Source organism: Hakea prostrata, chromosome 4 (genome assembly GCF_041222555.1).
Source record: "Hakea prostrata isolate BN-2017 chromosome 4, UWA_Hpros_2, whole genome shotgun sequence".
In the NCBI taxonomy this organism is placed as follows: Eukaryota; Viridiplantae; Streptophyta; class Magnoliopsida; order Proteales; family Proteaceae; genus Hakea; species Hakea prostrata.
Window position 1 is genome coordinate 35,345,770 of NC_142603.1, and position 17,296 is coordinate 35,363,065.

Sequence of the window (17,296 nt, forward strand, 5' to 3'; positions counted from 1 at the left end):
AATGCAACTATACTCTAATAGATGCTTTTCTCTAATGGAAGACACATACTAATATAGAATACCAACCTCCTTTGGAAAGGTATTTGATAAGCATGCATTTATCATTATTTATTTGATTTAATTTCCCATAATTAATTAAAAGAGAGCTAATTGAGTATTTTTGTTTCTTTTTCAGGATAAGGTGATTTCGGTTATTACAGATAATGTGGAGCAAAGTTGACAAACATATTAGAGGATTTTAATTAAAATAAAATCATGGGATTCAATCTTGCCACCCAAGATGCTGAGATCCAACTTAACTTATGCAAGAATAGCATGAATCTTAGCCAAATAGGAAACAAGTGGAGGTCCAAGGAACAAAATTGGTAATAAGATCTGAAAATCGTGTAAACTGACCCACCTTGAGTCTTTTGGGCATAACTCTCTTGTATAAACTCGAATTGTGGCGATTTAAGATGCTATGGAAAGATAACGAAAATATCTACAACTTTATGGTTTTGAGTTTTCCTAGAATCCAAACTAATAAAGGTCGAATTGATGGGTAAAGAGGACAAATTCATTGTGTGCGGGATATATAAAAAGGAGAAGCCAACCATAGAGAAGAAAGAGGAGACGGCGAACACGGATCTTAGCTATCATCTCTTTCTCATTGCTCAAGAAGAAGACCACAACTCTCTAAATTTCATCTTTATTTGTTTTATGAGCTTTGTTATAACTAGTAGCTATTTCATTCTATTTGGGATGTAGATGATCCATTGCTTGTTTCATTAATTTGATTGTTCTATGTCTTCTAGTTGATGTTTTTAATTGTGTTTGAGTCTGGCCAAAGATGTTCTACAGTTAAGCAAACTAAGCATGCCAAGCTTCAACGAAGGACGATAGTCTTGCAAAGATAGGGTATATCTAGGAAAGACCATCCTTTGTTTTGAAACGTAGAGTTATATCGGTTAGTGAAAAACATTGGGGATTCGAAATCTGAAAGATCCTCACGTATTAGTTTTTTCATTGATTAATAGTTTAATTTCTTTGTGTTTTTCTTAAGTAGGATAAAAACAATTCAAATTTATTTTAAATTAGGTTTTGTAGAATTCAATCTTAGTAACTTATCCTTTTAGTTCCTCGTAGTTCGACCTCGTACTTTTTGCTAGCTAGATTAGTATAGGATTTTATTTTTGATTGGTTAGCGACACGATCAAATTTTGGGGCTATTGTCGAGGAACCAAAGTAGATTTTTGTCAATTAGACATTATATTTAGAGTAATTTTATTGTTTTTAGTTTCTATTTTTTTTTTTTTGGGTTATTTATCTAATCTCTTTTTCTTTTGTTTTGTAGGTAACAACTGCAAGAGCAGCGATTTGATAATTAGTTTAGGTTGTTATCTTTTATTTATTAGATATAATTGTATTTAGGACATTTCAATTGTAATATTTGCATTAGATTGGGTTGTTTAGGTTAATTTTTAAAATTCCCCATCCCTCCAATCCCAAATGTGTAATTCTTTTTCGAAAGACCACGTGGATTGCGCTTCAGGTATGTCCTAAACTCTCTCTTTTGCTTCAGTTATTTTCTTTTAATTTTATTTATTTAGCTATTTTTGTCTGTGTGTATGCATGGTCCCCAATCCCTAAACCCTAAGTTGACCTTGCTTGACTTAGAGTTAGAACAGACCTTGGCCAACCTTAGAAGGCAAAGAACCATGTTAAACAATGAGCCTCCAATGAGGCCCTTGAGTGAGCGTTTCATTCCAAAGACATATAATCCTGTTTCTTGTATTAAGTTGCCTAACATAGAGGTGACTCAATATGAGATCAAGTCTAGTGTGAATCAAATGCTACTATCTTTTTATGGACTTGCCAATGAAGAGCCTTATAAGCACTTAGATAAGTTTTTAGAGGTGCCCTCCATGGTTAAAATTCAACATCTCTCAGTAATGCTTTAAGGTTACTTCTTTTCCCATTCTTCCTTAAAAATAAAGCTAAGCATTGGCTTCATTCCTTAGACAATGTTAAAATTTCCACTTGGGCAGAAATGCAACTGGAGTTCCTTAAAAAATTCTTCCCCATTGTCCGTACCAATAACCTTAGAAGAGCGATAACGAGTTTCTCGCAAAAAGAAGGAGAATAATTTCTTGAGGCATGGGAAAGACTAAAAGAATTATTTAGAAAGTGCCCCCACCATGTTGTTCCTCAATGGCAATTGGTTCAGTGCTTTTATGATGGCCTTAGAGATTGACGTAGGCAAATGGTTGATTCTTCTTGTGGTGGGACTTTTATGCACAAGAATGAGAATGGGGCATGGGTACTTTTTGAGACCCTTAGTGAAAACTCCCAACACCATGCTTCAACAGCTAGGACTGAGATTCATCCATTGGGCAACCAAAGAGAGCGGTCTCTATTAGATCAATCCTACCATTGAGATGAGCATTAAGGTTGACTTGCTATCTAAGAAATTGGACTATCTCTTTTCATTAGAACAACAAAACCCATCTCCATTTCCTACAAGTTTCTCTCCACCTAATCTGACTAAAGCATGTGCTTTATGTTCTAGCATTTCCCATAATGTCACTGATTGCTACACAATACCCTGAGTTTGTTAAGAAGCATGTGCATTTGGCCCAAGGAGTTTCTAAATTGGGAAATGATCCATATTCCAATACCTACAACCCAGGATGGAGAAACCACCCTAATTTTTCATGGTGAACCTAATGCCCAATCCCTTTGATCAAATACCTTATAGGTCACCTTCATTTAATATGCAACAGAATGCTTATAGGAATGAACAACCATCAGCTCCGCAAACCTCACAGAATTCATCATTTGAGGATAAGGTACTAAATGCACTTAGTGAATTACAACAAAACACTCAATTGTTGCATTCTCATTCTTAGTCCATTAAAAAATTGGAAACCCAACTTGATCAACTAGTTGATGCCATCAATAGGAGGGAGGTTGGCCAGTTACCTAGTCAACCAATTGGTAACCCTAATAATCAAATTGGGTCTAGGAAAGGACAAGTCCAAGTAGTCTCTATTGTGACACATAGTGGGAAGGAATATTAAGCACCTTTTCCTACTCCTAAGCCATTGCCCATTGATCTTGAGAGTCGAGAAAAAGTTGATTTGACCCATGAGAACGGTATGATGCACACAAGCCTAATAAAGAGACACCATCTGTGAGTATTCCCCATCAATTTCCTTGTAAAGGGTTGCATATCCCGATTGTTGAAGGTCCTACTCCCGAGTCTTACACTCCAAAAGCCCCCTTCCCTGAAGCTCTTGAGTCCTCAATTCCAGATTCGAGAAAGAATGCTGAGATGCAAGAGATGATTGACTTATTCCAACAAGTTCGTATTAATCTTCCACTGTTGGATGCTATCAAGCAAGTCCCAACTTATGCTAAATTTGTAAAAGACTTATGCACCCAAAAGTGTAAGTTAAGAACTCAGACTCCTAAAACTGTGTATCTAACTGAACAAGTCAGCTTTGTAATTTCCAACCAATTGCCCCCTAAACTTAAAGATCCAGGTACACCTTTGATTTCATGTGTCATTCAAGATCTATCCATAAGTAAAGCATTGCTTGATTTGGGAGCCAGTGTGAATATTTATCCCGATTCAATTTATGATAAGTTTGGTCTAGGAGATTTGAAACCCACTGATGTGATTCTACAAATAGCAAACCGCTCAATCAAATGACCCCGTGGGCTACTTGAAAACATTTTGGTAAAGGTTGAGGATCTATATTTTCCTGTAAATTTTCCAATCCTAGATATGAACAACACAACTACCAATAAGTTACCACCAATCATTCTTGGACGGCCCTTTTTAGCCACTGCCAATGCTTGCATCAATTGTAGATCAGGTGTCATGGACATATCATTTGGCAATAAGAAACTTAGAGTCAACATCTTCAATGCATCCTTAAGCCCAAATAGGGATGAAGAGTGCTTTGCGATTAACCTTATTGATGAGGTAGTGTTTGATTATACTCCAAACATGCTTATTGATGATCTCCTACAACATTACTTGACATATGGGGAATCTAATCTGAATATTGAGGAAGTCAACACATTGTTGGACCCTTCCACTTCTTTGGAGCAGTCACCATTCACATTTAGATTTGAGCCTCCACCCCATTGGCTGCATCTCCCCAACCCTCATCCCTCATGTCTCCCCCTAAATTGGATCTTAAACCTCTCCCTTCCAATATAAAGTATGCATTCTTAGGATACAATGAAACATTGTCTGTCATTATTTTTTCTGATCTATCACCTAGGCAAGAGGACCAACCTTTAGGAGTGTTTTTTGAATTCAAGGCAGCCATTGGCTTGTCCTTAGCTTACCTTAAGGGCATAGACCCTTCTATATGTATGCCTAGGAGAAATTTTGAGGATGGAGCAAAACCCCGTAAGGATCCTCAGAGGTAGTGAACAACATGGTGATTAAGTGGTTAGATGCCAAAATTATCTTCTTAATCTCTGATAATGAAGGGGTTAGTCCTACCCAGGTTTTCCCTACGAAATCTAGCATCAATGTGGTTCCAAATGACAACAATGATCTTGTTCCAACTTGTACCGCTATGGGTTGGCATGTCTGCATAAATTATCAAAAGTTGAATAACGTTACCAAGAACACTTCCCCTTGCCATTTATTGACCACATTTGGAACTCACAGATTGGACATGCTGCTCAAGTTAATGGCCAAAGATTTAAGCTTTATATTTATGGCCTTGTTGATGGCCAAATTATTAAGGAGTTGGACTTAGAAGACTTTCTTCAAGACTCTTCATGAGTCTCTCACTGAGTCTAGTTGAAGACTCTAAACTTAGCCCTTTATGGGAGGCAACTAGGGATGTCAATGGTGTGGTTTGGAGCAGTTTCGGGTTGGGTTTAACAGTTTTGGGCTTAAATACACCCAGCCCAAACACGGCCCGTTAGAAAAATAACGGTTTTGGGCCAGTTTCGGTTTGCTGTGGTTTGGGTTCGGGCTAACTAACGGTTTAGGCTCACGGTCTATACTTGGGTTGACTAATGGTTTGGGCTAACAATTTATGAAATGCAAGAAAAAGAAATAGTTGAACATCTTGCAACAAGAGCCAAAATTCTATGTGTTAAAGTAAACATAAATTTGGAGTTTACTGTTCACGTTATTGTTCACGTGAACAGTAAAAACAACTTTTACTGTTCACGTGAACAGTATTTTGCTGTTGTTTTGATTATATTTTCTATTTCTAATGTGGGAATCTTGCTACATAAGTTTTGGGAGTTTTTTAGAAAACATAGTTTCTATTTTGGTAGTAGTTTCTATTTTCAAAACTTTCTATTTTAGGAGTTAAGAAGTTACTAAAGCTATAATATTTTGTTTCCTTCTTCTAAAGGACAATTACTTGTCTCTCAAGTTGTATTAGATTCATTAGAAGCTATAAATAAAAGTGCTCTGTGATTCTAGACTCTTTAGCTAAGAATCACAGGTCTTTTCTACTAGTTCATCATCTCTCTTCTCTTCTTCTTCTTCTCTCTTTTCTTTATTCAAGTTCAACTGCTATTTTGATTGTTTAAAGCTTGTTTTCTAACACTATGGAAAGCAAAATTGTTATTGATCAATTCCCATTAAAAAAATGAAAAGTCATTCCACATTACTTAATTTAACTTGATATGCAAAGACATACCTCTGGATTATATAAATATTTACTTAATTTAAACAAACTTGATACATTCAATTGGGCATTCATACTTAATCTTTCTAACTGTCCTTTACAAGTAGTAGAAAACTATTAAATCGTTGAATTCATACTCAATTTTTTTGATAGTCTATACCAACTATCTAGTGGTATTACGATGATTCAAACAATGTTTAATGTAAAACTATAAAATGGGTTGTAAAACGGTTTATAATGAGTTGCAGTTTGGGTTCGAGTTGGTGCGGGCTCTGCAACCCTCAGCCCAAACACAGACCATTAAGGTTCGGTCCGGGCCGGTTCGGGCTATAATGGGCCAGTGTTGTTCGGGCTGCAATTTGACACCCCTAGAGGCAACCCATTTAGATGTTATTTCTTGTTCTTTTCTTTGTTTGTTTATTAGGTTTTACTGTTGCGTGCTCCATCACAATTTCAAACATCGGGTACACTCTTTCCTCTATTTGCTTCTATTATATTATTCTTTTCCTTTATATCTTGCATGCACTGAGGTCACCACATAATTTATGTGTGGGGGGTGTCAACTCGGGTAAGACTCGTTGATAGTTGGTAGAGCATTGTCACTAAAATTGGAAGTGCCTAAAAACTTTTATGGCTTTGGTAGGAATTACGTTTTAATTCCTTGCTTAGATACAAAATGAGAGTTTAAGGGTTTTGGAAATCCCATTTGATGTGATGAACACTTTCTTGAGAGAATAGTAATGGGTTATTCATTTTGAGACTGAGGTTGAATCAAAAAATAGTCGGCCAGTTAGAAAGCTTAAGAGGCAAGACATTGCACGGATAGAACTTTGAGCATTAAAGAAATAAGTGAATTAATGTGCTTATAAAGGTGAAATGTCTAAGAAGGTCAATATTTCTTAGATCTTGAGTTATTGGTATTACTTGGTACCTAGATTAGTCTTATTTGAGGGTGAATTGGTGGGCTGAAGATAAGAGGAAACTTCTCAATTTGATTGTTTGCCTAGAGCTAGACTCAAAAGAGGGTGTAAAGAGCTCAAGTGTGGGGGTGCCTATATTCCCTTCAATCTTTAATATAGGCACCCCCTTAAACTTGGAATCTATCTTTTTACTCTTACTTTTGCCAGAATGACTAGAAAAGTACTTAAGAATTTTGTGTGTATATTCTCTACAAACACTCACGAGACACAACTCATCCACTAGGGTAACCTAGGGGTTTAAAGGCTTTTTGCACATGCTAAGTGCAACTGTGATTCCTACGAAAGTGAGTTAAGTTTTTATCATTTTTTTATTTTCAATATTGCTTTTATTGTTTCATTTTGCTCAAGGACTAGCAAACACTTAAGTGTGGGGGTATTTGATAAGCATGCATTTATCTTTTGATTTATTCCATACTTAATTAATTAAAAAAAGAGCTAATTGAGTATTTTTGTGTCTTTTTCACGAATAAGGTGAATTTGGTTATTATAGATAATGTGGAGCAAAGTTGGCAAATATAGGCGATTTTAATTAAAATAAAATCATGGGATTCAATCTTGCTACCCAAGAAATCATGAATGGTGAGATCCAACTTAATTAATGCAAGGAAAGCATGAATCTTAGCCAAATTGGAAACAGATGGAGGTCCAAGGAACAAAATTGGTAATAAGATCTAAAAATTGTGTAAACAGACATGCCTTGAGTATTTTGGGCATATCTCTCATGTTGTCACTGTACCCTTTGGTTGCCTGGCCTGGTCGCTTGGGGCTGTGAAGCCAATTGACCAAGGTTGTTGTGTACAGACAGTAAAACCTAAAATTGGTCGGAAACTCATCGTTTGGGTTCCAAAACACTTTGCAATTAATTTGAAAACTCAGAAATACTAGTAGGACAGTATCTAATATGATTTATGCATCAATCATGGTCAATGGAGTGAAAACCTAATGAGTCCTAATTTAGGTTTCATTCAAAATCAAACCGTAGATTCACATATAGACTAGAGTGAATGTGGACTAACTCTAGAACTAAGATAAAAGTAGAATAAGGTCTAAAAACAACTTAGAATATGATCTAGCATGGATTGAAAATCAGACAAATCAAAGAGAATAACAATCATATAGATTCATGCTAGGTTTTTACCGAAATCACACTGCGAAGTTCACAGAAGAACTAAAGTGATTGGAGATTCACTCTAGAACTAAGAGAATAGAAGAGTAGGTCTTTACAATAATTTAAGACCTTCCTCAAAGTCTCTACAATAGGTAGAATCAATAAGCGAATGTATAACTAGAAGAAAGAGCGCAATCGCTAACCTTGAAGAAGAAGATTCGTCGAGCAGAAAACTTCGCAGATACTTGGAAATCTTCCTTGGCCTTGGAGGGAGAGCTCTAGAATGCCTCTGACGTTCTCTGACAGCCTTAAGACACAATGACATGAATTAGAACGAAAATTGATTAAATAGGGCTCTAGAAACCTAATTTCCAAAAAGTGACAATTCTACCCTGGTGCTGGTTGGTCGCTTGGGAAGACCAAGGCAGGCTACCAACCTATACCTCTTTGGTCAAAAATTGTATTTTGGTCCCTGAAAGATCTATCTTCCTCTTGGGTACTTTTCCAAGTTATAGAAGGGTCTTACCTAGTTTTTTGGGACCTTCTAATTGTGTCATCACTATACTCTCCATCTACCAAGTCCATCATAATTTAAGCTAGATTTTCTTCCAAAATTAGACAAGGTTTCTAACAAAGCATCATCTCCATCTACTTCCATTGGTCCCAAGTCAGATCCAATGGGTTCAATTTGGATGGCCCACATCTGTCTTCTTCCTTCACTTCGGGTTTTCGGACCTACAATATAGATTTTCAGGTTAGGGTTGTAAGGGATTTCACAATTCCCTTTGCTAGTATGAGGTAGGCTAGTGACGAAGTCCAAAGTGATTGTTGGAAAATGCCATGTCAGCATTTTGCCACATCGGCCTCCATTGGTTTTGATGATAACAAACATGAAACTTGAATTCACCATGTTTTGATGATAACAAACATGAATTAGAATTCACCATGGAAAAACATGAAAATAACATGCATATGAATGAGTGTTTATTTGCTATTAATTATCATTCATATTTTCCAATCATTCATGTGTTTATCATCATCAAAAAGGGGGAGATTGTTGGGAAATGCCACGTCAGCATTTGCCACATCAGCCTCTATTGATTTTTATGATAATAAGCATGAATTACTAATGGCTATATTGAGTTATGATGTTTTAGTTCAAGATGAGAACAAGTGGACCAACTCCAAGTCAAAGCCATATGCAAGTCAAAGCCAAGATCATGCCAAGATAGACATGAAGATGGACATGAAGTCTAAGTCAAGATGACCATGCCAAGATGGACATGAAGACCGTTGCACAAAATCAAGTCGAAGATCAAGTCGAAGATCAAGACTTAGGTTGAATTAGGGCTTAGGACACTCTCGCATACACATTCATGTAAATGCATCAATTATATGTAATTCATATTACTAGAGTAACCTAGGACATGTTAGTGAGGTGTACAATGCTTAGGGTTGACCAAAAAGTCCAAAAACCCAAGCCATGTCCCAGCCCCAACTTAAGTCAGCAAAATAGAGTTCAGACGGACAGCCGTCTGAGCAGACGGATGTCCGTCTGTACTGATAACTCTGTTTCTCGGAAAACAACAGAAGGCCAGACGGATGTCCGTCTGAGCCAGTCCAGGCCAGACGGATGTCCGTCTGGGCAGACGGACGTCCGTCCGACCCGACGTCCGTCGACCCAGATTTGACTATAACGGCTAGTTTAAAGAGAATATCCTCTACAGTTGTTTGCAACGGATACTTTTGAGACGGATGACCGTCTGACCAGACGGACGTTCGTCTGGGCTGAAAAACAGGACAAAAATGTGTCCGTTTTCTATCCGTTGGGGATTGGGTTTTGGCACTCAAAGGTGCTCTATATAAACCCAATTCACCTCATTTGAGAGTAACAACACTCACACTTGATCACCCACTCCCCAAGTGATCCTAAAGCTCTCAAATTGCAAGAAAGCCTTGTGCTTTGCCTTTCACCTTCTCCCCAACCTTGAAGAACATACCAAGGTGTTAAAGTAAGCTTGTGGAAGTCAAGCTTGAGGTGATTGAAGGCTTTGGTGGTGCATGCATTTCATATCTTGAGCATACAACTCTTATTGCATCACACACATACAAGAGGTAATGTGTCACACCTCTTGTTAAGGTAACATCCTTCTCTTGTAACTGTTTTCAATTCTAGTCTAGGTATATTAGAATTGGTTTTGGGTACTCTTGCCCATGAACAAAGATTGGTTGGGTGCTCTTGCTTGTGAATAAAGATTGAAGAGGGTGCTCTTGCCCTAAGATAAACAAAGATTGTAAAGGGTGCTCTTGCCCCGTAACAAAGATTGTAAAGGGTTGATCTCTACCCATTGTATTGAAAGAGAATCACTAGTGGAATACTCTCTTAAGGCCAAGAGAGGAGTGGACGTAGACTTGCAAATTCGAACCACTATAAAATACTTGTCTTGTGGTTGATTGTATTGTTTAATTTCATTTGAATTTTCAATTTACTTTGTATTTCCGCACAAACCGAAAAATTGGGACAATCCACTAGTTGCAACCTAATCACCCCCCTCTAGGTTGCACCAACAGTGATGTCTTCCCACTTCCAACTAGGAACAAGAAGCGGCTGTAGAAGACTTGACAGCAATTGTTAGACAATTTTAACTTGTTGACAAGTGTCACACTTTGCCACGAAGTCTTCCGCATCATTCTTCAATCCAATCCACCAATAGTGTTCCTTCAAATCCCTATGAGGGAGAAGGTGAAACTCTGACGGTTACTTCCTATGTCAAAGGGGTAGACATTACTCTTTCCATCCCCTCCTTCTACACCCTATGTCAACTCTCTACTGAGGGAGAACTTCGTTTCTGGACTTACAAGGATACCCCACCTAAGGATGTTAATATCGATAATGTGTATCAAAGTCTCCTCCCACCTGGAACACCTCTCCGCTACTACAAGGACATTAAAGAGACAATATTTACTGAATAAGCAAAAGCCGTCAGCAAAATCACACAAAGGAACCTAGTTCCTAAAAAGGGGCATCGGTCTAACATTACATCCTTTCAGACCTATGTCACCTTCTGCATTCTTCATCATCGCCCCCTTTGTCTTCCATATGTCATCCTCTCATATATGATTCAGTCCGCTATGACTGGGAGAAAGTGTCATCCCTATGGTAGTCTCCTCACCAAAGTCTTCAAGCACTTTAATGTCAATTTGGAAAAAGAGGAAACTCGGAAACCACCTCCTAAGTTGGACAACAAAGGGATTGTTCCCTCCCGCAAGTGAACAGCAGCCAAAGCTCGCCAAAAGAGTGCCTCTCAGCCCATGGATGTAGAAGGAACATCAGCTTGGCTCCAACAGCCATCTTCCTACTCCTCTTCTACTGCCTCACGATTTCAGGCCCTTGACTCTCGCCTCACCAACATGCAACAGCACTTCGATGCCCATTTTGATTCCATGGGTCATCACATGGACACTGTTGAAGGGATGCTAGCTCATCAAACCATCATGATGCAACATATGATGACGAATCTCAAAATTCCTCCTATGCCGGCTCCGAAAGTTGAAGAGGTGGAAGGGGATGCTGAAGACGATGTTGAGGCTAGGGCAGTGGAAGTGAAGATGACAGTGGAGATGAAGAAGGTGGAAGTGGAGATGACGAAGAAGGCAACGAAGAGGATGCCTAGCTTCAGTTGCTTGTTTTTATGTTTCTATTTTTTTTTTCTTCCGTTGAACAGATCTTCTGTGGTTACGCTATTTATGCTTTATAGCTCTTGCATCTTTTTGTTATAACACTTGTCTTTACATCTGTCTTTTTTTATTATTCTTATTTGATGTATATAACTTATTATGAAATGCAAGTTTCTGTTTTTTATCTTCTCTACTGTTCTCTTGTTTTTGGTTCAAGAGGGAAGCTCATATTTAGGGGGAGCTTCATCTATAGGGGGAGCATGCCATGCTTTTCCTCCTTTTTGTTTCTGAAAAAGGGGGAGAAAATAAGGAGTCAGTTAAAACTCTTCTTTGACTGTAGATCTCAATAGCATGAAGGTTGGAAACATATATGATGGTTTATATACTGCTTAATAGGGGTAATAATCACACTTCATGGCTATATGATCATCCAAGTGCGAAAATGGAAATGTTTACAGTCTTTTATCATTTTATCACTTGCATGTTTGTCATCATAAAAAAGGGGGAGATTGTTCGAAAATGCCATGTCAGCATTTGCCACATCGGCCTCCAATCAGTTTTGATTATGACAAACACTCTACTAATGATTCCATGTAGATGTGTTTTGTCCAGCTCACCACTACAGTGAATCTCAATGCTAAATGACCGGATCAAAGAATTACCGGAGAGTCAAGCTCAAGACCAGCTCAAACCATCTTAGACAAAGAACCAAAGTCAAGATGAGTATCAATACCGTTGCACAAGATCAAGTCGAAGATCAAGACTTAGGCTGAATAGGGCTTAGGACACTCTCGCATACACATCCATGTAAATGCATCCATTATATGTAATTCATGCTACTAGAGTGACCTAGGACATGTTAGTAAGGTGTAAAATGCTTAGGGTTGACAAAAAAATCCAAAAAACCCAAGCCATGTCCCAGTCCCAACTCTGTTCAGCAAAACCACCCCCATTTGAGAATCATTCCTCTCCCCCCATCAAGCATATACTCACTCACAAGTGAAAGAGCCAATATTTGGTGTTTTAGCACCATTACTGTCTTCCCAACTCCATTCAACTTTAAGGAATATTCCAAAGTTAATAAGCAAGTTCATTGAAGCAAAGTTTGGAGTTATTGAAGACCATTGGAGTCTCTATTGATACATTGCTATTCTTAAAGCATTCATTCATTGCATCACTCACACACAAGGGGTAAAGTGTCACTCTCATTGTTAGGTAATATCTAACACTTCTTGTATTTGAATTGATTATTGAATTCTAGTCTAGATTGATTAGAATTTGTTGCTTGGGTGCTCTTGCCTGTGAGCAAAGATTGTAAAGGGTACTTGATGTGTCCAAAATCTGCTCAGCCCTTGGATCTCCACGTGATGTCCTGCAAAACGAAAGCGTCAGATGTGGCCCGACCGCTGGGGTCGGGAGTCCACCTCCGAAGGCTAAGTCAGTTGATGAACTTAATCACAAACGGCTCTGCTAGAAGCGCAGAGCTAAGGAATGAAGAACTGGGAAAGGTGATCTAGATAGCAGATCGCTGATAGTTTAGGCCTATCAGTATGTATCTGAACCTGAGTCTCAGATAGTATTCTCTTCGATCCCCTCACCTTGTATGGTAGTGAGGTTTATATAGAGTGTACCTTTGAATATCCTTCATTGGATGCACTTGAGCCTTCTTCGGGTAGTCGTTGGATCTTATCAGTGAGATCCGTTGAGCAATAGACTTCTACTTGTTTGGGCTAGTAGAGGACTCCTGAGATAACCTTTAGGTTATCTGATGTTTATCCCTTCGATAATGATTATCCGCAGCCGTCAATTCGAGTCTGCCATCATTAGGGTGTTTACCCTAATCCATAAGTAGGATTAGGGCACGCTTGCAGCCAAATAAGCTTTCTTCTTCAGCAAGCCATCTTCTGGATCCGGTTTGCTCGGGAGCGAATCGGTTCTTTCCGTCTCGACCGAGGTCGAGGGTCGGACCAGGTATTAACCCGGTCTGATCATAATCCCTCCGTATCACGAGCCCCCCAGACCAAGCGTTCGGTCGATCCCGAGGGCTTGGTTTTTAATCGGGTTCGTCGTCGATGATAATCTCTGCGTGCTTCATTAAACGTCATATCACATTTAATGCGGTGGTCACTTTTCCTCGAGCGTTGTGAGTGTAAGGCCACATATCTCCTTGCAGTTGATCTGTCGTGGCTCACGTCATCCAAGCGACGGTTTCTGAACGCCTATTTCAGATTCGTGAGTTCAAACTTTCAAAACGTCTTTCAATCTTGATCGCTGATTTTGAATCAATCTCGATCGTTCAGATTCCCGAACACTCGTGCGGGAGTTTTAAAAGCGGTTCGTTGTCTTCGTAGGTTTCATTCTTCCCGTCTGGAATTTGAACCTTTGTTGTTCGCTTCGCGCCTTCCCCGCTCCCAAGCTTCCGTCTCACCGAATCGGTAAGTTTACCGATCTTTTTCTTTTTGTAGTTTACTAAAACGAGTAATGGCGAACGATAGGGCTTCTTTAGTACCCAATGTTGGTAATAGCAAGTGATGCTTTTGCTTCTCCTGCTCCCGAACAGTCGGATAGTGATAACAAAACCCTAACCGTCCTCTCGCGCGCGAGTTCGCTGAAGTTTCTCAAAAAGGCTTTGAAAGAAAAACCGAAACTTCTCCCGTCCTTCTCGAGTCTGGATCTTCCAAGATTGTCGAGTCTTCTAGGCAGCCTCAAACCTCCGGGTCCAATGGTGGACCTGGCTCTGTTCCCTCCATTTACAATGAGGAAACCCTTCTTTCAGCTTGTCCAAGATTTTGATCTTCCTTCCTCATATCAGGTTAGGGCTCCCCACCCCGATGAGAGGGTTGATTCATCCCTTTCGGGTGAATTTTCTCTCGTATATAGATGCACCGGAAAGCGGAGTTCGCTTTCCCTTTTTTAATCCTTTGTTCTCCACAGCTCGAATCATTGGAACATTTGTCCCGGAATGCTCCTCCCCAATAGCCGGCGTCTCATCGTCGGCTTCTTGGGTTTGTGTTTTGAGCTTGGCATTACGCCATCTCTTTCTCTCTTTGTACATTTTCATGTTCTTTCTATCTCCCATCCTCCCGGATGAGTTTTTCCTCCCAAACGCAATAAGGCTGAACTTGATTGGAGGGGCAGCATCCTTGTCAAAGGAACTTGCCCTTCTAACCACAAAAGATGGCGCGAACGATACTTTTTCTGTCGAGCGCCTCCATCAGATCTTAACTTTCCAACCACCTGGAGGAGGTTTACTTCTTCTTCCGAGAGTAACCGAGGCCTTCCCTTATCCAGAGAAGACGAGGCGGCCATCGGGAAGATCAAATCCATTCCGTGGTATCAAGAGATACATGGATTTGAAGTGGAGTATAACTCCATCCTTCAGATCTTGGGGCTTGGCTCATTGTGAGCTTCTAACCATCATCCTTTAATTTAACTCAAGTGATATGTTTTGAATTCGACTCTTGTCCTTCTTCTTTGCAGTGCCTCCAAGAATGAACCCCGAAAGCCTCGGGTGAAGGCCGCTAGGGCCGTTGTGACAGCCGAGCAACGATCGCCCAGGGTCTTGACCGTGGATCAAGAGGCTTCTCTTCCCTCTCCCGATCCCTCTTATAGGGGTATCCGGAATGTCAGGCCTGTAGCTGATGCTTCGGGTAAAGGGAAGAAACCGATGGTGGAGAGGTCTAATGTCTCTTCCTCCGCCCGAACCAAGAGGAGGCATGACACAATTGATGCTCCCTCCAACAAAAAATCCAAAGCTTCAACGGATGGTGAGGAGGTCTTCACCCCCAGTGGACCCCGAAGATGACCGACAGGGTTACTCGGGATCCCGAGAAAGCCGCAGAATGGAGCTCCCTCGCTCTTGCTCCTTCGATCGCCGGGAGTTTGAAGCCCTGGATGACACCTCCCTTGTTAGTCAATCTACAAGGTAGCAGTCTTCTTGCTTAGTTATTTTCTCATAATTCCTTATGACTTCTTCTGATATTTTCCGTCTTCCCAGGAATGTTGTGTTGAGCTTTTATCAACACATGGAAGCATTGAGCCGGGTTGGTCGCACCAGCTCCTTGCTGCAAACCTGTGAAGAGAATTTGGCGAAAGCCAATTCCGAAATAGACCAGTGACTGCAGTGCCGTGGGAGCTGCAGAAAAAGCATGAGGAAGAAGTGATCTCCCTCAAGGAGGCCCTCGAAGCGTCGAAGATTCGTGCCGCTGCTGCCGAGCGCGAGGCCAGGAAGCAAAAAGCAGCTGCCACGTTGTTTGGTGACAGCCTTGAAATCAAAAGTAGGGAGCTCGAAGAACATCTGAAGTTGGCGATCCCTAGCAAGCCCGAGCATATAAAGCCAGAGCTTCGGAAGGAGTGTATTCTGAAATACCTGAACAGCGTACCTTTCTCCGAGCTGCTAGGTCTCTACTACCTTCAAGCTTATCGCATGGGGCAGAACGACGTTTGGGAGCGAATCCTTGGATCGATCCCTGCCTTCGACACTGCTCCTTTTTGTGAGGTGTGCCACAAAGAGGTCTTCGGGAAAGTTGGTATGGATCTCCCGGACTGGGCTCAGGAAGAAGATGATCCTTTTCCAGCTGACCCTCAATATGAGGCATACCTGACTGAGGAGCCGGCACTTCCAGAGAAGAAATCACAAGCCGAGTCTCAAGTTGCTGCTGTAGAGGACTCAGCCGATGCCATTCTTGAGGAAGGCTCTTCTCATGATCCTGAGAAAAGTCCTCCCGACCAGGGTCCCTCGGGCAACAATGAAGAAAAGGCTTAGGGAGTTATCTTTTTGTATAAATTTACCCTCTATTTAATGAATAGACATTTCTTTCTCATGTTGGCCTTTATATTTCCCCGTCTCTTGCCGAAATCTTGCCTTGAATATCAAAGTATTAATGATAAAACTTATCACTTAACTTTTCATTCCTCGCCGAATAATAATCTTGTAGAAATATTGTGAAGATGCGTTTCGGGAAGATGAATTAATCTTCCCCACTACTTCATTTATTGCAAAGTCCGCACGTTTCCCTTCTGCGAAGTTCGAACGTTTTCCTGCCTTTGTATACCATTCACTGTTTCCAATGAATCAGAAATACATCCATTATTTTAATGGCGGTGCGACGATTGGAGGTATCCCTGCATCAGGTGCTCGCTTCCACATGTTTCCATGTGGCATCCCTCCGACCGGTGATCTTGCTTTCTGCGGATTTTGAAGCGTCATTTCGATCTAGATCGTCGGTTGTCCTTAGCCTTCAACCGTCGTCTTAGTACCTGAGGCTATTTAAAGCCTTCGTGGGTACTCTCCATCTATCCTGACTTCGGCAAGTTAGATTTGCTAAAGTGTTAAAGCGACCTTTCGTCCTTCGGCCTGCTTCCGTATTCCTCGTACTCCAACAACAGCTCTATCAACTTCTGAACAAGTGAGTTTTTTGATTACTCATCTCTTTCCCCACTTCCCCCCTGAGTAAACTGCACAGTAGTCATACTTGGGGTTTAGTTTGTTGTTTTGTCTGAAGTTATAGAAAGCTAGGGTTTCTCCCTTGTTGTTGTCGTGTGTTTCTGTACTGATACGGCTTGATTTTTTTATTTTTTTTTTGCATAGTGGCTCCCAAGATCAGCCCGAACTTTATCAGAGCAAAATCTTGCAAGAAAATCATTCCGGCGGTGGTGGTTGGGGCCAGTGCGGTGGTTTCAGCTAGTGAATCCTCCAAGCGTAAGGCGACTGCTGCCAGTGAATCTTCAAGTCAGATTCCCGCAGCTTCTATTGATGCCGTCCCTGCGCCTCCTTTGCCCGAAGTGATCGCTCGTCTTTCCCGGGAAGATCTTGATCACTCCGTTGCCGATGGTGCTGCCTGGCGCTCTGGCTGGTGAGCTTTGTTGGTGCACCC

At 40.5% G+C, this 17,296-nt stretch overlaps 1 non-coding gene across 1 annotated transcript; it reads right to left on the minus strand.

Moving 5' to 3' along the window:
• Nucleotides 1-2,077: 2,077 nt before the first annotated feature.
• Nucleotides 2,078-2,184, minus strand: LOC149018742 (small nucleolar RNA R71). The gene has a single exon (XR_016173215.1). It is a non-coding gene; the product is annotated as a small nucleolar RNA R71 (small nucleolar RNA).
• Nucleotides 2,185-17,296: the final 15,112 nt, after the last annotated feature.